This window comes from Pleurodeles waltl, chromosome 4_2 (genome assembly GCF_031143425.1).
Source record: "Pleurodeles waltl isolate 20211129_DDA chromosome 4_2, aPleWal1.hap1.20221129, whole genome shotgun sequence".
NCBI classification, from domain to species: domain Eukaryota; kingdom Metazoa; phylum Chordata; class Amphibia; order Caudata; family Salamandridae; genus Pleurodeles; species Pleurodeles waltl.
The window spans coordinates 227411714-227437379 of record NC_090443.1 but is presented as its reverse complement, the minus strand read 5'-3'; positions in this window follow the sequence as shown (position 1 = coordinate 227437379).

The window sequence follows — 25666 nt, the reverse complement described above, 5'->3', positions numbered from 1 at the left end:
ACAAGTGGGATGGAGGGCGAGGGAAGCACCACAGGGGAGACAGGAGCTGATACAACTGACTCTGCTTCCTCCTCCGATGGTAGCTCCCTGGTTGTGGCGGACCCCTCTGGGACCACCCCAGCAATTTCATCTTCCGCCACCCCTCATACCAGCACCACCCTCCCAGTAGCCCCCCACCAAGTTACCAAGTTACCTGTGGCCCGCTCACCCAGGAGGGTGGGCATCTCCTTGGCCCCAAGCACCTCAGGCAGGCCCTGCCCCAGTCAGCCCTGCTGCCCTCAGCGAGGAGGCTATTCACCTCTTGAGATCCATCTCTGTAGGGCAGTCAACCATAGTGAATGCCATCAAAGGGCTGGTATCCCAGATGCAGCAATGCAATGCCTTCCTTTAGGACATTCACGGTGGCTCGGCGGCCCTACAGAGATCGTTTCAGGCTCTGGCCTCCTCTTTGATGGCAGCCAGTGTCCCTGTTTCTTCCGTCCCCCCTCCAACTACCTCTTCCCAGTCCCTGTCTCCTCTCCCCCAACCCATCCCACGCACACATTCTGACAAGCATGCACCCAAAACAACAGACAAGACTCGCACAGACAAACACAGGCATCACACTTCAGTCCACAAGCACACACACAGCTAACACATAGATGCACACACAACATCAGCCACTGCCTCCACTGTCTCCCCCTCCTCCTTGTCCCTCACATTCACATCAGCACTCACACCTACATGCACAGCATCAACAGTCCCAGCTCTTGCCACCTACACAGCCTTGCCCACAGTCACCACAACAGCAGACCTGCAGATATGCACCCCACACACCACACGCACAATCACCACCACCACCATCACCACCTCATTCAGCATACCTACCTCACTTGCAGACACCACCACAACATCCATCAACACGTCCTGTTTGACCTCCCCTGCCCTGTCTGCCCCCTCCAACGCTCCCACTCAGACTCCCAACAGCCTTCCACCTCACACATGCATGCTGTCCATGCACCTGCACCCAAGTCCAGCACACCTCCTCCTCCTACAACCATTCCCTCTACCTCCACTCCTGTACCTTCTCCCACATCCCTCCCCACTGTTCTCAAGAAGCTTTTCCTTTCCTGCATTGACCTCTTCCGTCCCCCACACCCGTCCTGTCTGTAAAAGGAAAGTCCCACCCCCATCCCAGTACCTCCAGCTCCAAACCGACTCCTGTTCCTTCCTCTAAGTGTACTCCTGCCACTAATTTGAAGAAGGGGGGCATTCTGGCCCCCCGTCCCAAGGCCACTCCTCTGCCCCCAAGCCAAAAGGGCAATGACCTGCCCGCTCCCAACCCCAAGCCTAAGGACCCCCCTGCAAAAAAGAAACTCCTGCCAACCCCTCCCTCCACCCCCCACTGCACCCTCCCCCCTGAGGTACCGGCCTACTGTTACCATGATGCCCCTGCCCAGTGGAGTGACTGGGCTGTCAGGAGTCAAGTTGGTCCTTGGATGTTGCCTTGTGGCTAATGGCTGACATTGGATTGGCCAATGGCTGTCTGTATATGGTTGCCTCAATTGTGTGGGTGCAGGTCCAGCGAAATACAGCGTTTGGACCTAAGGTATGTGTCCTGGTTTTCTTTACTTCTGGCTGATGTTGTTGTTTACTCTGCAGACTGTTCTGGGTGTGTGGTGTGTGTGTATGGTGTGTGTTCTGCCTGTGTGTGTCACTCTCCCCTTCCTCCCTTGTGTGCTAGGTGGCTGTACTCACTGTCGTCATTGGCGCTCCTGGACTGCCATGGTGTTTTACAGAATTGGGAAGAATTCCAGTTCTGATTCCATTGCGACCACGGACTCCTCTGTGTCCCTGGAGGTGAGTGTCTCCTTTTATATGATGTGTTTCCACCAGGCTTTTGGTGGCGTTGCTAACGCCCCGGAAATCCTGGCGGCCTGGTATGTCATAATATAGTGGGTGGATCCTTGTCTTCCGCCTACCTGGAGCTTGCTACCGTCGTGTTCAGTGGTCGTACCACACAGGCGGTTGGGGTGGTGCATTGGCTGTCTATGGGAGGGATCACCGCCATGGTCATAATTTGGAGGTCATTACCGCTGGTCTGGCGGCTGTACTACCGGAATCACCAGCATGGCGGTCAGATGACTGCCAATGTCATAATGACCATCAAGGTACTCTACTCTATGGCTTAGCTACAACCTAGGCAAGGGGTACGTTTTCCATAGTAAAAGGAACGTTCAAGGTTTCTTAAGCAGATTTTCTAAACCCAAGTAAACCCTTAACTGCTTTTTTTGCTGATTACTCTCCTTTATTTTAATCAGAAACCTGCTATTTATATTGCTTTTTAAATTTTATCAATGTACTGCTCACCTTCATTCGCCTTATTTACACTCATTCCTTTCCTAATGCATTTTAAATTAAAGTAGATTTATCTACATGTACTTATTAAGTGTGTTTGTTGGTGTGTATGTTTCTCTCTCAGTATCAGCTGGAATTTCTTTTCACTGAAAATGTACAAAAACCAAGAAGAGGAATGGGACACTACTCAGATACAAGGCAACCATTGATGGTAACCTTTCAACTTTGCTTTCAAGGTTACTCAGGCCCTGATTTATACTTTTTGACGCAAACCTACGTTAGCGCAGGTTTGCGTCAAAAAGTTTACCACCAACTAACGCCATTCCTGGATGCCAGCCGGGCATCATTTTTAAGGGATGACGCTAGCCGGCGATAAGGCCCGGTTAGCGTCAAAATAAATGACGCTAACCGGGTGGGGGAGGCGTAGGGAAAACAGGAGGTTGTGCATCAAATAATGGCGCTAGTCAGGTTAGAGTCAGAAAAATGACTCTTACCTGACTAGAGTCATTTTTTGATGCACAACCCCCATGGACATGACTCCTGTCTTAGTAAAGACAGGAGTCATGCCCCCCTGCCTAATGGCCATGCCCAGGGATGGGTTCCTCCACCCTCAGGTGTCCTCCAGGTGTTGGGTGGGGGTGGCTTGGGGTGTCCCTGGGGGCAGGGAAGGGCATCAGTAGACTGCTTCTCTGGTCTCCGACCATGGAAATGAGCCCACAGGTCCCCTAACGCCTGCCCTGACCTAGGCGTTAAATAATGATGCTAAACAGGCATAGCGCCATTATTTAAGCTCCTTCTCCGCCCGTGCGTGATTTTTGCACAGGAGAATAAATAAGGCACTAAGGCCTTAGAGTCATTTTTTGCTTGGGAACGTCTACCTTGCATTTCATTGACGCAAGGTAGGTTTCCTCAGAAAAAAATTATGTTAACCTCAATATTTTGATGCTAGATGGGTCTAGCGTCAAAATATAAATATGCATCAAATATGCATCAAAAAATGTTTGCAAATCCAGCGCAAACAGAGCATAAATATGCCCCTCAGTTAGAAAACCAATCACAATTTCCCTCTCATATTAAATGTATGTTAGACCACTTATGGCTGGCAGCTGTAGTTAACCCTCACCAACACTGCTCAGAACATAGCCCATTTTGATAGGGGTTTTGTCTGGATCCCCAAATCCACTGCAGTGCTCATCGTCCCCTCCTGCCCTGTGTAACTCTGGATCTGTGGATTCACATTGGAGTACAAAATTCATTTTTTGCTATCTTTTTCAAAGTAATGTCATTTACACATGTTTGTATTCAAACAAATAATAACACAAAATAAATCTTTGAAATACATTTTTCCCACTAGAACTGTGACTACAAACTGTAGTCTAGTGTTTTTTATACCCTTCTCCAATGATCCTCTAGCTGTGCTACCATGGTAGCCTAGTCTGCCACGTTCTGCTGCAGCAGAAGGTCATAAGTTCATAACAGTTTCTGAGACCACCATGCTTACTTGTAAACCAAATTTAGCAGGTGTGGCTGAATTTTTGAAATAATAAACATACCACAAACAACCAATACTTTTTCAAATTTTTTCAAAGTCAATACAACATCTTAGTTTTCTCACAATATCACTACCTAGCTTCATGCATCAACATATTTACAACAACCAATCAAATGTGTTCTTTCGAATTGTAACTAGTAGCCTCCACTCTCAAATGCATTTCATTTCAAAATTGCCTCATTGAACAGCTTCCCTCCAGAAGTCTCAGAGTGTGTATTGTAGGGCATAGCTTTTGCTTTGCACCAGAGAGAGTGCTAGACAAAGTGGCATTAACAGGGGCCTCGGTTTATCTAATGGGTATATTATTTGGGTTGGCCAGAGAGGGTTAAAGTGGCATCAATTGTTACCTTTGTTTGAAAGCATTAAGGATTGCAAACATCCAGATTGTGCACTGTGTTGGCAGTGACTTGGACACAGTTATAGGGGTAGGTTTGGAAATCCGAATAAAAGATACTTTTGGAAAATTAACACGTTTCCCACACATTGCCTTTGTTTTTTCTAACATTTGCCAAAGGCAGAAGTGGAAGTGGTCAAGAGAATTCGGTTAAAAAAAGGTTAAAACTGTTTTTGCATGGGCTCTGTATACCACAACAATTTACAATATGGTCAGGATGATATATAGAATGTCAGAGTTCACCTAACAGAGAAAGGCAACAGGGTGTTCTTTCAGAACTTAAAAGACTGCATCCTGGTTCATATTTAGTTATCAACTGCACACCATGAACACAACGGCTCTTTTCAGAGCCAATCCTTTCACATAAACACATTTATGTATTTTTAATTTGAATTCATGAATCCATCCATGAATCTTCCAAATGGAAACAAAAAATATTTTAGGCATTTTCTACCAACTATTTTGTATGGTGCCGCATTCATATCAAGTCCCTCGGGTCAGTGAATTAATACCCAGAACTGGGGTCGGGGTATTACACCTTCATATGCATTATTGTGCACATTTCAGCCCTGGGATCCTTTCCCGAAACAACAAATGGCGGCCACAACTTTTTCTCTCAGGTTGCAGCCAACCAAGAATGTGTGAGTGGGTGTGAGACTGTGTATCTGGGTGTGGAAGTGGGTGTGAGAGGATATGTCTGGGTGTGGAAGTGGATGTGAAAGGTTGTGTCTTGGTGCAAGAGTGGGTGTGAGAGGATGAATCAGGTTCTGAGTGGCTGTGAGAGTTTGTATCTGAGTGTGAGAGTGGGTATGTGAGGGTGTACCTGGGTATAAGAATGGGTATTGTCTGACTGTGAGAGTGGGTCTGAGAGTGTTTGCCTGAGTGTAAGACAGACTGTGAGAGTGTTTGTCCGGCTGTTTGAAAGTGTTTGTGAATATATCTATATAGATTTTGATGTTTCGCAAAATCCATGGATCCACCAGATGATCTACACTGGGGGCCATGCTTAGCTCCATGATTGAATCCATGGATCTTTATATATATATATATATATATATATATATATATATATATATATATATATATATATATATATATATATACACATATAAATATATAAATACACACATATATATATATATAAATACACATATATATATATATATATATATATATATATATATATATATATATATATATATATATACATATATATATATATATATATATATATATATATATATACTACTAGCAGTCGCCGTAGGTAGTTATAGTTAGGAACAAGCTTCCATTGAAAAAGTGTTTTTGACTTTCCTATATCTTTAGCACCATTTGATGAATCTTCAGAGAAGTCTCCCAAAAAAGTGGGCCGATAATTCTTGTTGCACACACGAAGTTTCTGGGTAATCCTCCAAGCGGGGGCAAAGAAAAAGGGGTCTGAAAACACATTGCATTTCCCATGTTAACTCCCATAGGACCTGTCACACGTCTAAAGCCCGAAACCACTGGACGGAGTTACACCAAATTTGGCAGAAAGCTAGCTGGTACGCAGATTGTGCTTTTAGTTATTTTGTGTAAATCCATTCAATAGTTTGGGAGATATTTAAAGGAAGGGAAAATTGTATATCTCTGGCCATGAATAATTTGCGAAGTTCGCTAATTTTCATTATTATCTTTGTGAAAAGAAGCATTGCAATAGGGTGACCACAACTTGACTAGAAAGTTTTGACCACCATTTTATTTCATGGGACACAATCCTCGGGGATAAAAATTCAAACTGAAAATGTCATAAGGGGTCAGGGTTAAGGTACCCTGACTCCAGGGGTGCGATACTGGTGTGGTTTATGGGATAATTACAGATTTGTTCTAATTATGCTTCACAGTACATGGTAATCATGAAAATGTGTTAATTTTCATGAATTTTCGCCAATTATTCGCAAAATATTCGCTACTAAGGAAAAATTTGAAAGAATAATCATTGACTTATTTATACACTAATTCATTCACTCATACAGGCACTCAGAGGCTCAGGTACCCAGTCACACACCCACTCAGACACTCATGCACCCACTCAGACCCACTCAGATACTCACGCATCCACTGACTGAGGCAGGCCCTGTGGCCAACCTCCACTGCGCACGGCCAAAGGTCATGCGTGGTGCGGGGTTGGGTGGTGATAGGGCTTGGCTCCAAATCCTGGCTGCAAGGTCACGCGTGACGGTGGTTGGAATAACGTATAGTAATTAAAACTACCTTACTTTAAAAAAATGTAGACATTCACAATAAAAAGCAAAGGCTACAGGGACATTATAGTTAGGCTCTGGATTTACTTGTACAAAACCATAGAAATTCTTTCAAGTAACTATAACTTGCACCTTCGCCATGCACAACTAAATACTACACATATTATGTTATTGATAAGATCATGTATGGCATCTTTGATATTACTGCAATGTTTGGAATATTACTGATAAGAAAACTGTGTATGGCAAGTGCGTGACCATGAAGTTGTACAGGTACATTTGAAACACAAGCCAAATGGAAAGCGCACAGCAGAAATGGCCACCCTCACAGTCCAATATTAGCAATGTTGACCTGTTGGGGGGATGAATAAATGTTACCCATACCTTGGTTGTTAATTGTGTATGTCAGTCATGTACTTGCCAATGTAGTGACAAAATCTCATGTCCAAAGATTATCCAGGCCTTCATGTTATGGAAGACTACTTTACAAATTAGCATATTCCATATCATACGTATGATGCAGGATGCCAATGAAGATGTAGGTGTGTCCAGAGTTAGCCAGTGCACGACACCCTAGATATTTTCGTTCTATAGCTCTCAGTAACCTCCAAATAAGTCTTTGCCTGTAAGTTTGAAACCTGGTTGATCTTGGTGTGCATGTAACTTGTAGATCACTAGTCCGTACCTTGGACATGTGCAAAAACAACAAGTGATGGACGGAATGCTGAACATTGTCAAACATTCACCCCCAGTACAGTGATCTGGGCCTAAATCCATCGTTTTTTTTTGCTGCCCATGCCATTCCAGTTTGGACCAAGCCAATTGCAAATCAGTCTTGACCCTGTTCCCCATGGGAACAGTCCAGCCCGAACTGCTAGGCCAGGTCTTCCGTGGACTGGAAACAAGCATCCTGGGACCGGTTTTGGGGTTTCACCCCTCATCAGCCAGGCTAGCTTGAATCCAGTGGCATGGGAAGCACGGGACATGTACATGTGGAATCATCACCATCATCGTTTGCTATCAGTAATGGATACATATGTTACATTACAGCTGCTGCTAGGACAGCTTCAGTGATAAGGATGACACCATCCAGGAGTTAAGTAGACATTCTGGCTGCAGGAGGGAAAACCACTGCCATCTGTCCATCAGGTAAGTGTGCCATATGGTCTGGTAACCTATTGATACTCTATCCTTGAACAAGAACCAATTTCTTATGGAAGTGGATAAGCATATATTGCCATTTTAGCATCTCTCCTGTAGTTGGTGTGTAAAATCTGCCCTAAAAGAATAGTGATGTTTATGTTAGGAGTGCATAATCACATATAATACATGGAGAATAGTAACCCTGGTGTCACTTCTTTCAAAAGCTGCTGGATCACAGATCTGTTCTTCTGCTACACACTCAAGGAGCCCGGTCCAGCAGTGGACATCTAGGGGATCTCAGTACAACACAGGCCTGTGGTTGAAATTGGTGAGTTAGCTTATGCATTTCACATCTGCACTGAACACCACATGCCACAGTGTGATCTATCAAGTGTAGGGGCACACAAACCAGGTTGCATGGTTGAAGATATTTTCAACCAATACCTGTGTTGCACTGCATCATGTTGTAAGCCAAATATTTAGCCTGTTGCAACCTCTGTCTCACAGGTGGTGAGGACGAAGATTTGAGTCTGGATGATGGAGCAACTACCAACGACGGGCACCGGGCAATCCGAGTGGAGAACCCACTTCTCTTCCAAGTTGCCTTGACAGCTGCCAGGTCAGGAGGGGGAGGAGAAAGAAGTGGAGAGGGAGGGAGATCAGGGGCTGATTTCAAGAAATGTGAAGGCCAATCCCCTGACCACACAATTTGGCCCATGCAGCTCACATACAAAGTCCACATCTGCTGTATGTGCCTCATCCTACAGCCCAAAGGATTGGCCGTTTCCCACAAACCCCAACCCACAGCTCACATCTTCATCCAGGTCAGACATGTTGGTTCCCCTACACACTCCTACTCTGACAATGTCTCCCATGCCTTCTCTCCAACATCTGAGGGACATGCTAGCCCTGGTGAGCAGCAGGTAGCCCATAGGCACAAATCTACTCCTCAGAACCTCCCATCCGGCACCACCCTCTGCTCGTGGTCATGCGGGTTGTATCTGAGGCCCTCCCAGGAGGAGAGGGCTAGCAGATATACATGTTGGAGAGTGGGAGGAAGTGTTTTTACTGCAGCAGTCATGTGAGGCATGATATTTGTGACATAGGGGCTACACTGTCTGACATTTCTGCCTCACTGCAGGACATGTGCCGACTCTCACAGTTGGTGCACAGAATGACCCAGGTGTTGGAGACAATGGATAGATCCTAGCAAAACCATGGGAAAAGACCTAATGACATCATGGCCATACAGAGTGAAGAAAGTGCAAAACCCCCTAGCATTGGCTATGAAGATGATGGAGGGGATACTCAAAATGGTACCAAATCCTTCACAGTCAATGCATGGAGGGGAGCCAACATATCTACCTGCACCATCCCACCTCCAACCTCTGGTTAGACAACCTGCACAGGGCCCCCAACAATCCATGATGGGGACACTCTACTTGCAGACACCCTCCAATGCGCTGTCATGTCCTCTCTCTGCACACGTTCTGAGACCCCCCTGCCTGGGCAGCCCTTCACACTCTACAAGCTTGGAAAGCCCCTGTCCAGGCAGACCCCCAACACTGGACAGGCTCAGACAACCCTTTTCTAGGCAGACCCCCCACACTGGAGTGAACAGACTCAGACACCCACTGTCTGGGCAGACCCCCATACTGTACTGGCTCAGACATCCCCTGTCCAGACAAACCCCTACACAGTACAGGCTCAAACACCCCTGCTCAGGCAGACCCACACACTGGACATGCTTGGAATCCCCCTGTCCAGGCAGACCCCTACACTTTACGGGCTCAGATACTTCCTGTCCAGGCAGACCGCCACACTGGACAGGCACCACACCACCTGCAACTAAGTACTTCAGGAAAAGCACAACATTACAAAGATCCTCACCACCAAAACTGAGAAGATGCAGTTGAGATCCCCCATGAGCACTGTAACATGTGCGTGCAGTGCACTATGTAAATAAATGAAATATTCCACATTTCAACTAGTTTGGACATTAGTTGATGATGTTCAAATGCTAAATGTGGCTGTTGGCCATGTATGTGTCAATACTGTGGGTAAGACATATTCATCACTAGAACCATCTGTGTACAGTAGTGCCATCTGGAAGGCATAGATAACCAACCCCAGATGTACAATTACATACTTTGGTTCAAACAGACAGTGAACTATAGAACACATTTTTTTTTTAATATGTTGATCATTGTAATGTTAACAAAAATTGTCCATTGAGATGGGAGAAACGAAAACAAATATTGCTTTTCACAGAGTACGGGAAGGGGACATGGAGGGGGTTGGGCAAAATAAATAAAACATGTCTGGAAACATCAAGGAAAACTGTCTATTTATTGGGGGAAAGAAAAAGTCCAGTCCCAGTCAAGTGTTCAGTCAATTGTCATTTTGAGCATCCTCCTTCTTAATGACCATAAGATCCTCTGCTGTTGTGGCCTCTTCCTGGCAGGCCACTGAAGGTCCAAACACCCCACTGGACTGAGACACAGGGGGTTATGAGGGATGGGGGAAAACAGAGTGTGAGGATCAACAGGGAAACATATGAATAGTGGTTTTGGAGTGACGCTGAGACAGGGCAGAGATCATGGCTGCACCAAAAGAAGTGAGAGTGGCATTGATCGAATCTAGGGAAAGGGTCAACTCCACTCTGTTCCTACACTGTCCATCTATCAACAGCTGTCAGAGCTGAGAGACATTGACCTGCTCCCCCTCAGATGCCACCATCTTTTCCTGGGATGAAGCCACAGAGGTCAGAACACGGGGGTTGAGTGGAACAAGAGGGATGAGGGGTGTGCGGGACAACTGAGTTCCCTGTGGGACTACTGCAGACACTTGGAGGGGGATTGGTGGCAGGGGTAGCAGCTGGGAGAACCCTTGGACTAGGGACCTCATGTTGTAGGGAGGGGTCAGAGGAAGGCCCAGGTGATGTAGATTGCCACTCTGGGGACACCTCTGGCTGGTCAAAATTTTCAATGTCTGGGAGAGATATGACATCCTCCACACCAGCCAGAGGTGTCTAGATCAAGGTCTCCCTACAGTTTCCACAGCCTCCACTGGGACATTGTCCACAGAGTTCACCTGGGTGGACGCACCTCCCATGTCTGTAGATGGTACAGGTCCCTCCTCCTACTCCTCTTCTTCCATAGTTGATGATAGAGGCCATGCCCACCATTGTTCCTAGGCAGCTCTCCTCAGTACCCAGTCCTCTCCCTGATCTTCTTGACCAGCTGGGTCCACTGAAATGGAAGTGAGAAGATTGTGTGGTTGGTGTCCACAACATGGCAAGGTACATGAGTACAAGAAGCAAATGCTGACTTTGTTCCCCTTTGATCTCACTGGCCAATTCCATGTGACTTAGATTCCCAATAGAATGTGCACTATCACTGAGATGACCGTACATAACTTACACATTGACATCTGTCACAATTGTGGGTGGTATACCCTACTCTAGTGACAAAGCCTAACATAAAGAAACATCTAAACATCTTGGCCAGATTCACAAGGGCTATAAAAGATGTATGTGTGAATGATTGGACAGAAGTTCAAATTACCCTAAGTAATTTTAAGTTGGCATATGTGCTAAGCTGGTTCAACTAGATACATGAGATATGCGAGCTGTTGTAAATGCATGTGCATTAGTTGAACCTTGGAAATCCTGGCCATTTTGCATGATACAAGTATTCCAAAGTCAGCCATTATTCCAAGATATATAAAATAATTCTTTACACCGAGGATACATACAACAAAGGCATGCATGTTACAGCATCCGACACAAGAAATTTAACCACCTGACTTCGTACTGGACGATGTCTGGGCTTTCCCTTAGACATTGCACCCAGACATGATAAGGCTCTTGCTTCACCAGTCATGGTGTAGGCATTGCATGTCTTCAAATAAATGCATGAGTGATGGCTATGTCTCCTATAGTGTTCATGACAGTACAAGTCCAAAGATGCACTTCTGTCAGTGCTTCCAATGCAATCCCATGGGGAATTGGCCTAATGATTACTGCAGCAATTGCAGGGATGATGTGAAAAGAGACATGAGACGCACAGAAAACGCATGCATGACACAGCATCCGACACAAGAAATGTAACCACTTGACCTCACACTGGACAATGTCTGGACCATCCTTTTGGCAATTCACCCAGTAGTGATAAGGCCCTTGCTTTACCAGTCATGGTGTAGGTATTCATTTTCTTTACATAAATGCATGAGTGATGGCTATTTTCCTGTAGTGTTCAGGACACAACAAGTCCCAGAATGCACTTTGGTCAGGGTGTCCAATGTGCTCCCATGGAGTATTGACCTAATGACTGCTTTAGCAATTGCCCAGATTCTGTACATGGTACCATGTGATAAATGTTGGTAGAGCTCTGTCACCACTCACATCATGCTCCCAAACACAGTATGCAGGCAATGCACTTAATAGGACTCTACTGCTCCAGATCCTCCAGGTAAGCACGGAGGGTTGCCCAGGCTGTACTCAGGACCCTCCTGTATAGTGGTGTGAGGCGGCGCAGTGAACGTGTTATGAGAGGACTGTCCCGACATTTCTTGGGCCCTCAGTCGTGCCCAACATTTCATGTCCTCCCAGCGCTTGCAGCATGTCCTGGCCCGCCGGTGGTATACACCCACTTCACTGCAGCGCTGCACAATCTGTTCCCAGATCCTGGTGTATGCTGCATTGCTCAGCTGCTCCTCTGGCACCTTTAAGCTGAGGGTAGTTGTCCAGCAGCCGCCCAGTTAATATGTCCAATTCCCTTTCACTGAAGGGGAGTGCCGTTCCTCAACTCCCTCAGTCACGTTGAGGGCAGTAAGGGTGGCGAGAGCAGCAGGATGGCAGAGAATCCTGTCTGTTGCAGAATGACAAGAAAATGGCTGCCTGCAGCTTCCTGTCATGGACTTCCTGCCTTACATTTCCTCTGTGTCATTTATTGTTGATTATCATTGGGTTCCTTCACCGGATTCTACTCCCCAAGTGCGGATCATCTGCACTCAGAGCATACGCTCTGCATGTGAAGCGTAGGATGCACTTGCGGGCATAGCATTGGATATCCGTATGGAAATAAAATAAAAAAGGAAAAACAAACATGACAAATGCAAATGTGTAGGAAGGGCAACAATACTGAGAGAGGAATCTAATGATTTGTGGTTACATTCTCCACTACAGGACTTTCCAGCACAGCTTGGCCCTTTATGTAGGCTCTCATTATTCTAATGATACTACTGGATTTTAGCAGCAGAATCGCGTGTGGTGTGGGGGACTGAGTCTAACCCCACTATAGGTGACATCTGTTGGCCTAATCCAAGTTTTGGTCCAGCTGACTATCAGTGCCTCAACTCCACCCAAGAGCAGGGATGATTGGGAAGCCAAGTGCATGACATAATTAACTCATCAGCGAAATCGTGGTCTCTCAGATCTCATACGTTTCTCTCAGGTACATTGGTCTCATGTATACAAGGACAAGCAGAGGCAGTATATGTTTCAGTAAGGTTTTTAATGAAGAAACTGCATCTTAGACAATAAAGCATGTATTGCAATAACCAAGACAATAAAGCATGACAGGATTAAAATTGTGACAAGGAGAGTGAAGCATAAAAACACCGCTACCATATTGTCACTAGAGTCAATAGACTAATTCCTACCTAGGCTATATTAGAGTACAGCATGTTAAGCTCTAGTTCTGCCCTTCAGGTTCCCCTGGGAAGACATCATTCCCCATACGTGAGCAAAGGCCTGAAGTCTGCATAAGCAGCTGTAGCAAAGCGTTCAGCAATCAGCATACAGTTGTGGTCATATGGCTGGAATCTCCCTCTAACGTGTATGGGACAGGGAAGTGTTTTTATAATAAAACAGCTGATTTTCTGAGAAAATGTCCCTACGTAAGGATGTGTATTTTTCTATGAATACTAGAGACAAAACATTACCACATTTACCGGCAACCTATCTTACTGCAGCCTTGAGAGAAGCACAGAGTGAAAGAAATGTCTTGTTAAAGAACACAATGGCCTAGGCAAAGAACAGCTAGATAGAGAGAAATAAAACAAGACCGCAAATGTGGCTATTGCTAAAATAATAAATGAAGCAGAATACAATATATCCAGGTTAAAGTGCGTAGCGGTAGGCCTCGTTTTGCTAAAATAACGTGCATCGAGCTATAACTAAAATGGCTACACAACACCCTCCCTTTGCCAGTTTAAAGATGGTTCAAAGCCTAGTTATGTATAAAAGCTACTAAAATTCAACCTAATATATATCTATAAAACTGTCAATAATGACAAGTGAAAAAGACACTTGAGCATATTTAAAAGGACAATTTAAAAATGTTAACTTGTGGCATAAAAAGGCCAAATTTCAAGAGTCAGAGTCATTTTGGAAGTTGCCAATCGAATTCGGGATAATGGAAGACAGGAAGCCTTCCACTTCAGCAGGTGGTAAAGTAGGAAACTCATCGCCAAGAAGAACTAAGGAGCATTTGTGTTCCAAAGCCTTAGCGTCAGACAAGGCAGCAGCGTTCCTTGGTGTGCCCAATAATGAGTTCAGAGCTGCATCTTTCATGAAGGGCAACTCAGAAGCAGCTGCCCGTAGCAAACTCAACCTCAATGCCCATGTCTGGTAATGAGACCTTATCGAAAACAACAACAGATCAGCGTCCAATGAAAGCAAGAGCTGCGTAGAAAGACAAACCTTTACTGCATGTTCGAATGAGCACCAGAGGCACCGAAACATGGGCTGCACACAATGCAAAACCAGTCTGAATGACAGAGACCAGTCACACTCCAATTGCTCCAGGAGTGATGCTCCAAGTATCACGACACAGCTGCACTGGTGGGATTGCTTTCATTCCTCCTTGTTGCGGTGGGACAGCCATTGCGCAGAAAAAGTAGCAATAGCAAAATGTCACCTATTATAGCCAAAGTTATTGGAAATCCCTCAAAAATGCTGGGGAATATTGAGTGAATGGCTGATGGTATTAAACCGAATATAGAGGAGAAGGTGTGAATGAAAACAGAACTAACAGCCTTAAAGAAATTTGCAATTCCAGTAGTACTGAACGCATTAAATATTCATCCCACAAGGTCGCCAAAGTGTCTCGGAAAGTTGGTACTTAAAAGGGACTGTATCTCTGCTGATAACCTTGCCACCTGAAGTGCGTAGGTCTTGCGTGCAGATGTGAGCGCCTCATGTTTTTGGAACAATAAATCTGTGAACCTGCTCAACTTGTCAAAATTCACATTAAAAGTCGAAATATGGGGTCAGATCTCAGTTACTTACCTTTGTCTTGTTGGAGGAAAAAGTAAGTTCCCGTAGCATATGACAATCCTAGAGACCGAAACAGCATAAGCTATTCTGGGTCGCATCCCACAACAGTTTTCACTATTGAGGAGAACATAGCTGCCATTTGAAAGCACCTGGAATGCAGGTCTAATTAAGGGGACTGGAACTCCCTTCAGATACAAAGCCACGTTTGCTGCGGAAGCGTTACACACCCAGTGCAAGGACAGCTGTTTACAAACCATGGCTGACATTCTCTACCGCTAAGAAAGACCCCCTTCATGCCACTGAGACGGGCAGCTCCCGCACCTCATGGATGTAACTATCTCCCAGCCTTTCATATCTGCCTACTGGAATGTGTTTTAAATAGGACCTGAATTGGAGAGTTGAAATAGGCAGATTAACAACCCCATGTATTGACCACTCAGCAGATGGTATTTCAGCCACAGTAAAAGGCAACTTTTCAAACTTTTCAATATTTAAGATAAGTCGCATCTTTCCTAGCCGTTAGTTGTTGTTGTCGCGTTCAATTAAATGTGGAAAATATATCCCTTACGCTAATGTGTTGCCAGAGAACACGACCTGCCTTCCGTGTTTGAAGTGTCCAACCCAACTGCATAATGGACCTTAGTTGACTCTGTCCATGGTGTAAAGAAGACATATCACTTTGTATTATGTCTATTGCATAAGAGACAATGTTATTTAAGGTGTATCTGGTCAGACAGATTATTAATCCCATTATCTACAACAGCTAATGCCTTCTGTAAATTTTCCTGGTCTATTTGCCTTAACCGGGCAGCAGCTTCTTGTTGGGAAAGCTTCCAAATTTCATTATATACTGAGAATAAGAAGTGCTTTCTGCATTGTTTTCTTGGGCCTAACAGAAAATCCTGTAAGTCAGTGTTATTAGACAGGAGACTGAGGTGTTCTCTAAGAGCATCCAGTGAGGAACTCTTTAACCATTGCTGGCATAGTTTCTCTACACTGTATGTTTCTACTATATGTTCAGATGACACATAGCGAGGGTCCGGCCTATTAGTTCTAAAACGTTTATGACACCCATTGGTATCTATTGGCAACAATAACCACCCGCCAGGACGTGACAGTGAAGCATTAAACATGCCATTCTGGACCCATTCATCGATCTGATCTTCAGTTGCATTCATATATTTTTGCCATTTGTGGAATTCTGCAGGGACAGGAATACTGGGAGCATTTAATTAATTCCTTAACCTTTGCTAAGCCTAAACAAGTAGTTTGTTGTATCAGGCATGCTCTAAACAAAGCTTCCTTCCCCCTTATTTGCCATTTTTGTGTTCCCCACACACTTTCTAAGTCAATTGACTTCAGCCAATATTCATAGCCTTCTATAGCCAACTGGTAAACAAAGGAATTCAAATAAATGACAATAGTATATATACATTTTCCATTGATGGGAATTTAAAATAATATGACTCAGCTTTTTTAACATTGTGCCCAGAAAAATATGCAAACTTTTTAGAATATGTTTTAGAACTCCCCTGTGGTGGAGTCGAACAATGTTCCCATTGTGTGCAATTAAAAACAGTCTTTGGGGGACTTGCTCTGTCAATGAAATGGTGCCCATAATAATTATAGCAAAACATATCACCATAATTCTTTTTAGATTGATAAACATCTTCACTTTCAAATACAGCATAATACTGCAATTCAGTTATGGAATCAACTGTTTTCACATCCCAGTCATCAGAAACAACTCCAGGTATTACCACATTGTTCATCGAAAGTTTAAGCACATATGGTATTTGAATGACCTCTGTTGGGCCATATATATCAAATGTTACTTCATCCCAAACAATCCCATCAGGAATCGGTATAGTGGAAGTGTTCACAAAAGACAAGTCTCTGAGGACCTTGTGAGAAGAAAAATGGAGTTTTAGGACCTCATCCACCAGTTCAACTGTTGATCTTTCAGGAAGAAAATGACCATGTATTAATAGAAATAATGTTATGACAAAACCAGCCCAAAGGAAGAAAGCTAATATAGTCAAGGAAAGCCACAAATAGTTCCAAGGGAAAATAAAGTAATTTGTTTTAAGCCAGTTTATCAGCTTACTTGTGTTTTTGACAGTTCAGATGTAAAAGAGGCAAATTAGTCTGAGAAGGTGTCATTGACGTCGGCGAAGTATCCAGCAGTTTGTGCAAAGGCTGGAGACATATTTGTAGGAGGAGAACTGGTAGGCGTCTCCCACGGTGGTTCAGAATAAATGATGCTATCCGTCTGTGTTGAGGTTGTGTCAATTCCATCAGTTATTTCTGTATTGTTTGTTGAAACAGATGTTAGTAGAACTAATGCAAGATCATTTTCCACCCTCCCCAAGTTCGGAGAGGTGTCAGCGTTGTCTTGCTTACAACTTGTAGGGGGACTTCTTGACCAGTAGTGAGAGGGATTCAGGAGCTACTGGCTGTTCCTCTTGGTCTGCTCTGCAGGATCGACCACATAGTGTAACTTGACATTGTCTATAGATACAAAGCGGTTTCCTTTAGCACCAACCAACGGTGGTAGAATGACAATTCTTTTTTACAGCAACTTTTTCACGTACTAGATCCCCAACTTTAGGAATCCAGCCTGTAGGTGTTGCTGGTACATCCTAAATTCCTTCAGAGGCAGCACTGGCAGAAGAGTTGTCATCACTGAACTGTTGTAATTCTTGCAATACAGTGACACGTTCATTTATGTCAAAGGGTGTTTCTGCCACCTCCACACCAGGGCCATCAAGATCTGGAACATACATTTGAGTTCGGAACAGGCACTCGTATGAAGTACGACCTCCCAGGGACCTTCTAGCCAGATTGTTAAATGCTCTCTGGACTCCATACAGGTGGTTAAGCCAACTATGACCCGTACCTAAGACTCTGGCCATTAAGGACTGCTTTAAATCACGGTTTTGTCATTCCACAACACTATTTCCCTTTGGATGAAATGGAGACGAGTAATGGAGTTGGACCCATAACAAAGCCATGGCGTCCCTGAATGCCCTTGAGGGGAAAGCAGGGCCCTGGTCTGAGTGGAAAGCCGCAACTATATATGTACCAATAAAGACTTGCAAATCCTTAATAACAGTCTGAGCGTCAGCCGAGTGTTGTGGCCACACCTATAGATATCTGGAGCAGGAGTCAACAGCGACTAGAATGTATTTGTATGCACTTTATGGTATGAGGGGACCACAATGGACCAAGTACACATTGTAATTAGTAGTTGGAAATTAGGAGGGGTGTCTGCGGTGGGCGTTTGACTGTGGAACCTTTAATTTGTTGTCAGATGTCACAACAAAAGACATAGGCCCTCATTACAACCCTGGCGGTCGGTGTTAAAGCGGTGGTAAAACCACCAACAGGGCGGCAGAAAAATCATTGGAATCATGACCGTGGTGGAAAAAGCCAACATAGACAGCCACTTTAACACTCCGACCGCCAAGGCGGTACAAACAAACACTGCGGCGGGAGACAAAGTACCACCCACAGAATTACAACAGTCCAATCCGCCACCTTTTCCGGGGCGGATTCACTGCGAACAAAATCACGGCAGAAATAGGACTTGGAAGGGAAAACGCTCACCTCTACACACCCCACGAGGAACCAGGACACCATGGAACCGGAACTTCAGATTCTCCCTGCCTTTGTCTTCCTGCTCCTCTACCAGGAGCACGAACGCCGGCGACGAAGACCACGGTAAGTACTGCACGTATGACACAGGTGAGGGGGGACTGAAAAGAGAGTGACACTCACACGCAACATGCAACACCACCACCCCCACCCTCACCCACTACAACACACACACTAGTACATCATGATACATTACAGTTACACTCCCAACCCCCCTGGAAGAATGCAAGGACAAAAAGAAATGAGTCGAATGATTGTGGTATATTCAAAGACATGAATCAAAAATATATACATATATAAAGATACTCACAATATAAACAAATATATACACCAAGAATACAAGTCCAAGGGATTCCACCATCATAGTCCGTGGACCACTGGGCCCAAAATGCATGGGCGAGGCCCACACAAGATACCCGGACAAGACGAAGAGAACACTGCTGGGGCATCAGATAGAAATAAAACAGGCACCTCAGGGGGAAGAGAAGGGGGGGCACCTCAGCCGGATGAGTGCATGACGCCAGATCCACGAGGGGGATCCATGCCCATTGATGTATCCTGGGGAGTGCAAAGCCACAGTCTCTCAAGTCTCTGCAGTGGGTGGGTTGTCCACTGCTTTATCCTGGGGAGTGCAAAGCCACAGTCTCTCAAGTCCCTAAAGAGGGTGGTTTGCCCACTGCTGCATCCTGGGGAGTGCAAAGCCACAGTCTCTCAAGTCTCTCCAGAGGGTGGGCTGCCCACTGCTTTATCCTGGGGAGTGCAAAGCCACAGTCTCTCAAGTGGATAACAGTCTCCACTGGTTCTGGAGGGGGCTTTGTGCCCAGAGTGCTTCATCCTGCCAAGGACAGAGGTAGTGGATGTCATTCTCCACTGGTTCTGGAGGGGGCTTTGTGCCCAGAGTGCTTCATCCTGCCAAGGACAGAGGTAGTGGATGTATCTCTCCACTGGTTCTGGAGGGGGCTTTGTCCCCAGAATGCTTCACCCTGCTCGTGGCGGCCTCAGTAGCGTCGGAATCTTTGGCCCTCAGTGGCCTGCGGTGCTGGTGGCGGCGGTGTCCTGTTCAGCGGTGCTGGTGGAGATGGTGTCCTGTTCAGCGGTGCTGGTGGCGGCGGTGTCCTGTTCAGCGGTGCTGGTGGCGGCAGTGTCCTTGGTAGCAGTGCTGGTGGCGGAGGTGTCCTGTTCAGCGGTGCTGGTGGCGGTGGTGTCCTTGGTAGCGGTGCTGGTGGCGGCGGTGTCCTTGGCAGCGGTGCTGGTGGCGGCGGTGTCCTTGGCAGCGGTGCTAGTGGCGGCGGTGTCCTGTTCAGCGGTGCTTGTGGCAGCGGTGTCCTGTTCAGCGGTGCTTGTGGCGGTCTTGTCCACCGTGCAGGGTTTCCCAGACTTGCCAGCTTTAGTGTGCCCCTTCCCCACCTTGGATGGTGATGCAGCTGGATCCACACTCCCACCTGTAACCCTGGGAGCCGCTTTGTTTGAAGATTTTTTTCCTCTCTCCCGCCGGGCACTGGCCAACTTTTTGTGTTCTTGAGGTGTGGGACTGTCCGTGCTCTGGGTCCTTGGCACACTGGCTGCCTTGCTGCCTGGTGCACTCCAGAAGGCGGTCACTACTGGTACCACTGCTCCCGCTGATGTTGTGGCTGAGGCGCTGGGTTGGGACCTGGAGAGGCGGGCCCTAGGAGACTGAAGGGGTGGGGGAGGTGAGGGGAAGAGGTCAAGCGTGGACAGGAAAAGTTTTTGGGACACACTGGGATGGGTAGATGGAGGGGGTTTGGGAGTGGAGGAAGAGGTAGTAGTTGTAGGAGGTGTACGTTTGGTGACTTTGGGTGAAGGTGCATGGGCTGGAGGCTGTCGTGAGGTGGATGGCTGTTGGGTGGGTGTGTGGCTGCGTTTGTGTACCTTGGGAGGTGGGCTCACAGACACACTGGGAGAGGACACAGGGGATGTGTGAATGGTAGTGGGGGTGGTGACTGCACGTGGGCGGGGTGTGGTGGTGGGTGTGCTGGTGATGGAGGTAGTGGCTGAGGATGTAGTGCATGCAGGTGTGAGTGGAGACGAGACAGGGAGGGAGGAGGGAGACGAGGAGGAGGGGGACACAGTGGAGGCAGTGGCTGTTGGTATGTCTGCATGGGTATGATGCTTGCGTGAGTGCCTGTGGGATGTGTGGTGCTTATGTTTGTCTGAGCTTCCCTTGTGTGTTGAGGTGTGTGCATGCTGGTCTAAGGGTGTGCTTGGGATAGGCTGAGGTACAGGGGTTTGGGTCTGGGTGGAGGAAGTTGGAGGGGGGAGGCTGGAGACAGGGACAATGGCTGCCAACAGTGCAGAGGTCAGAGACTGAAAAGCTCGCTGATGGGCTGACTGACCAGAATTAATGCCCTCCAGGTATGCATTGGTTTGTTGCAACTGCCTCTCTACACCCTGGATGGCATTCAAAATGGTAGACTGCCCAACAGTGAGGGACCTGAGGAGGTCAATGGCCTCCTCACTGAGGGCAGCAGGGGTGACAGGGGCAGGGGCTGAGGTGCCTGGAGTGAAGGCGATGCCCACCCTCCTGGGTGAGCAGCCACTGGGCAAAGGCTGAGAGGCTGCTGGGAGAGGGGTGCTGGTAGGGGGGTGGCGGCTGTACCGCAAGGAAGCTCCCATCAGAGGAGGAGTCGGTGCCACTGGTCTCAGCTCCTGTCCCCGCCGTGGAGCTCACCTCCGTCCCACTGGTGGCTTCTGACTCTGTTGTCTTGCCCACCAGGGCCATGTGGGATGCAGCTCCCTCCTGCTCCGGTGCCACTGCTCCTCCGTCTGATGATGCTAATGCACACAAGCACAGGGAGACCACAAAACGGGGGCGAAAGAGAAGAAAGACATGTTGAGTGCACACGCAGGAGTGAACAGGTGTACAGAAACTGGAAGAGTTACCATTCTATGAATGTGCAAATGGTGTGTTTGGCAGACCAGTACATCTCCCATGTGGATGCCAAATTTCCTGGCTAAGTGCATTACGTTTACATGAATAGCAGCATCCCTTATGTGATGGGGCATCTCGAGATGCACCGTGTGTGGCTATTAGGTGAGGACATGGACCCAATACAGTGTGTCTAGGTGTCTGGGTCTGGGGATGTCCCAAAGAGTTAATGTGTGTCTAACAGTTGTCCCTAGATATTTTCAGGTGACTCTGGTAACCCCAACCTGTCATGGCTACTGATCCCAGTGAGGAATCCCAGGACAAGGGCAGAGGAACGCTACAATGAGGCACATGGTCGAACTAGGAGGATTATAGAGAGGACTTTCGGCCTCCTGAAGGCCAGGTTCAGGTGCCTTCATATAACAGGTGGTTCCCTATTCTACTCACCAAAGAAGGTGTGCCAGATCATCGTGGCCTGCTGTATGCTTCACAACTTGGTTTTGCGACAACAGGTGCCTTTTCTGCAGGAGGATGGTCCAGAAGGAGGTGTTGTGGCAGCTGTGGAGCCTGTGGACAGTGAAGACGAGGAAGCAGAAGAAGAGGACATAGACAACAGGAACACGATGATCCAACAATACTTCCAGTGAGACACAGGTAAGAAGACAACACTGACTGCTACATCTGTTTGATTCTTCTACCTTTCATCTGTCTGTCATTTTCGCACAGTGTATGGACCCTGAGTTGTCACTTTCCCTTTCGATTTCACAGATATGGGTCCCACTGTATGACATCTGCTTTGTTTCCTCATGGACTAGAGCTGTGTGACATAGGTATGTTGACAATACAATGGATATAGCATTTTTCCACAGTTATTGCAAATACACATTTTTGAAAGCACAGACTGACTCCAGATAGTTTAGTGATTAAAGGGTGTTTATTTAAGTGCTAAATAGTGGAGGAGGTTTGTAAAATAGTCAGGGGGGATGGTGGAGGAATGTCTACGGCAGATTCCAGTCTATTAGTCTCACAGGTGCATTGTCCAAAGGGGCATAAGAAGTGGAGCCGGGGCAGTTTAAGGATGGACAGGGTGACAAAGTGGGACAGAAGGACAGAAGGATGACAATCAGGGTGGTCTCATTTCTTGGCGGGGTCTTGGCATTGTTCTCTGTCTTTGTCCTGGATCTCAGGGACCGCTTGTGGGGTGGTTCTCCATCTGCAGGGGGTGGGGTGCTGGTGTTGTGGTCCTGTGGTGGTGCCTCCTGTCCACTAGCGCCGGCGGAGGTGGTGGGCAGTTCATCGTCTAGGGTAGTGTCAGGGGCCCCTTGTTGTGCCACAGTGTCCCTCCTGGTGTAGACAAGTTCCTTCAGCACCCCTACAAGGGTGGAATTGATGGATTTGAGTTCCTCCCTGAACCCCAAATACTGTTCCTCCTGCAGCCGCTGGGTCTCCTGAAACTTGGCCAGTACCGTTGCCATCGTCTCCTGGGAATGGTGGTAGGCTCTCATGATGTTGGAGAGGGCCTCGTGGAGAGTGGGTTCCCTGGGCCTGTCCTCCCCCTGTCGCACAGCAGCCCTCCCAGTTCCACTGTTTCCCTGGGCCTCTGTCCCCTGAACCGTGTGCCCACTGCCACTGCCCCCAGGTCCCTGGTGTTGTTGGGGTGGTGGGTTAGCCTGGGTTCCCTGTAGTGGTGGACACTCTGCTGATTGACGTGTCCTGGGGACAGAGGTATGGGCCTGCTGGGTGGGTGCTGTGCTGGTGTTTCCAGAGAGGGGAGGCTCTGTGGTGGCCTGTGCCTGTGTGAGGGGAACTGACTGTCCCGAGGTCCCAGATGGGCCGGGCTGGTCATCTAGATCAAGTTGGACAGAGCTGCTGTCATCACTGTGGGCCTCTTCTGTGAGTGGAGTGGACATGTCTGGACCCTCCTGTCTGGTGACGTTGGGTAGGGGTCGTGCAGGGGTTTAAAGGCATGATTATTGCATCTGTGTGTGCCATGGTGTGCAAAGGGTGGGTGACCCTGTACCCCAGTGCTTGCATTCCTGTGTAGGACCTTGTGTGATAATGGTTTAGGGGGGTGTATGGGTATGTGCAGTGGTCATGCTTTAGTGATGGGTGTCCATGCTTTGGTGTTACATGCAGGGCTTGGGTTTGGGATGTGTGGTTTGTGATATTGGGACATACGTGAGGAGTTGTAGTAATGGGGGTGAGGGCGAGGGTGGGGATATGTAATAGCATGCAGCTGGGTGGGGGATGAAGTAATGACAGATTTGACTTACCAGAGTCCATTCCTCCAGCTACTCCTGCGAGGCCCTCAGGATGCAGTATAGCCAAGACCTGCTCCTCCCATATTGTTAGTTCTGGGGGAGGATGTGGGGGTCCGCCGCCAGTCCTCTGTACCATGATGTGGTGTCTTGAGACCACGGAACGCACCTTCCCCCGTAGGTCGTTCCACCTCTTCCTGATGTCATCCCTAGTTCTTGGGTGCTGTCCCACAGCGTTGACCCTGTCCACGATTCTTCACCATAGCTCCATCTTCCTAGCTATGGTGGTGTGCTGCACCTGTGATCCGAATAGCTGTGGCTCTACCCGGATGATTTCCTCCACCATGACCCTGAGCTCCTCCTCAGAGAACCTGGAGTGTCTTTGCGAGGCCATGAGGTGGTGTGGGTGATGTGTGGGGTGATATGTGGTGTGATGTGTGGGGTGATATTTAGAGGTGTGTTGTGTGAGGTGTGTGGATGTTGTGTGAGTGATGGTGTAGGGTGCCTGTGGATGCTATTGTTCTTTCAGATGGTGTCTCTCTCTGGCCTTCTGTCGCAATTGTGGTCGTAAGGGTATGTGGGTGATGTGGGTGTGTGTTTTATATTGTATTGGGTGTGTGGGAGTGGTGTGTGTATGTGTATCAGGTGTGTGTATTTGGAATTGTCCAATGTGGTTGTGTTTTGTAAAAGTGTGTGTATTTTGAGCACAGCAGTGTGTATCGCCAATGGAATACCGCGATTGAAAGACCGCTGCATGGATTCATGGGTCGCGATAGTGTGGGAATATTCCTGGTGGTGTGATGGTGGAGGTTTTGTTATCGACAGTTTATCACTGACCTTTGGTGTGGCGGACTTGTGTGGGTATCTGGATTTTGGCGGATTCCCAGCTGTGGGTCATAATGACTGTGGCGAAATTCCACGGCCGCGGCGGTGTGTTGGCGGTCTTCTGCACGGCGGTAAGCACCTTTTATTGCCAATATGTAATGACCCCCTTAGTGCTTGGCCTGTTTGTGTAGACCTGGCCACCAATAACGTGCTTGAACAATGATATTGTAGCCGTCACACCAGCATGGGCAGATGCTACCCCCTCATGCACTACTTTATTCAACTCCGATCACTTGTCTTTGTTAGGAATTACTCAAACCCCTACGCCAGGTATCTTTACATCGTCATCTAGAAAGCCTCCCATTCGGTAGGAATATTTAGCAGGAAATGCTTTTGGATAAGGCGTGCCTTCAGCCGTAGCTTTTACAGCAGCCCATATGTCATTGTCCGGTTTCGCTTCTGAGCAGGTTACTGCAGCAACAGCAGCCAGTGTATTTCCAGCAACGTGTATTCTAACACAGTAGTGTCCAAGTGCATGTACATCATGGATGTTTGGTAGCATTTCCTTCAGATCCGCTACTTTCCCCCACAGAAGTCAGTGTTTAATGGTATTGCCTTTAGAATCTCTGAACCCATTCTGGCACCAGTAATGCAGGTATTCATTGAAGGACTGGACACAGTCGTACGAATCACAAACAATCAGTGTTAGTTGTGCAGGAACTGCATGTTCCAGTGCCATTACTGGAGCCTTTAGCTCTGCTAATTGTGCTGTGCAATCCTTTAGGGTTTGCGTGAACGTATGCTGGGGACAAAATGTATCATCCTCCATAAAGCCGCTTACGACTGCACAAGCAGTGGAGTATTGATGTTTTGTGCCAATTGCAGATTGCACTGAGCCATCGGTATACATGACTCTTTGATACTGATCAATAGGCGCTGGAACTGGGTATTCTAGTTCATATTGCAAAAATTCTTGAGTTTGTAATTTTGGGTCAAAAATGTAGTCTACATCAGTGGCTGTCAAAGCCGTTGCACATTGAATCCAACATGGATGTAATGCTTTAGCGTTTGGAATGCTGGCTTTGGTA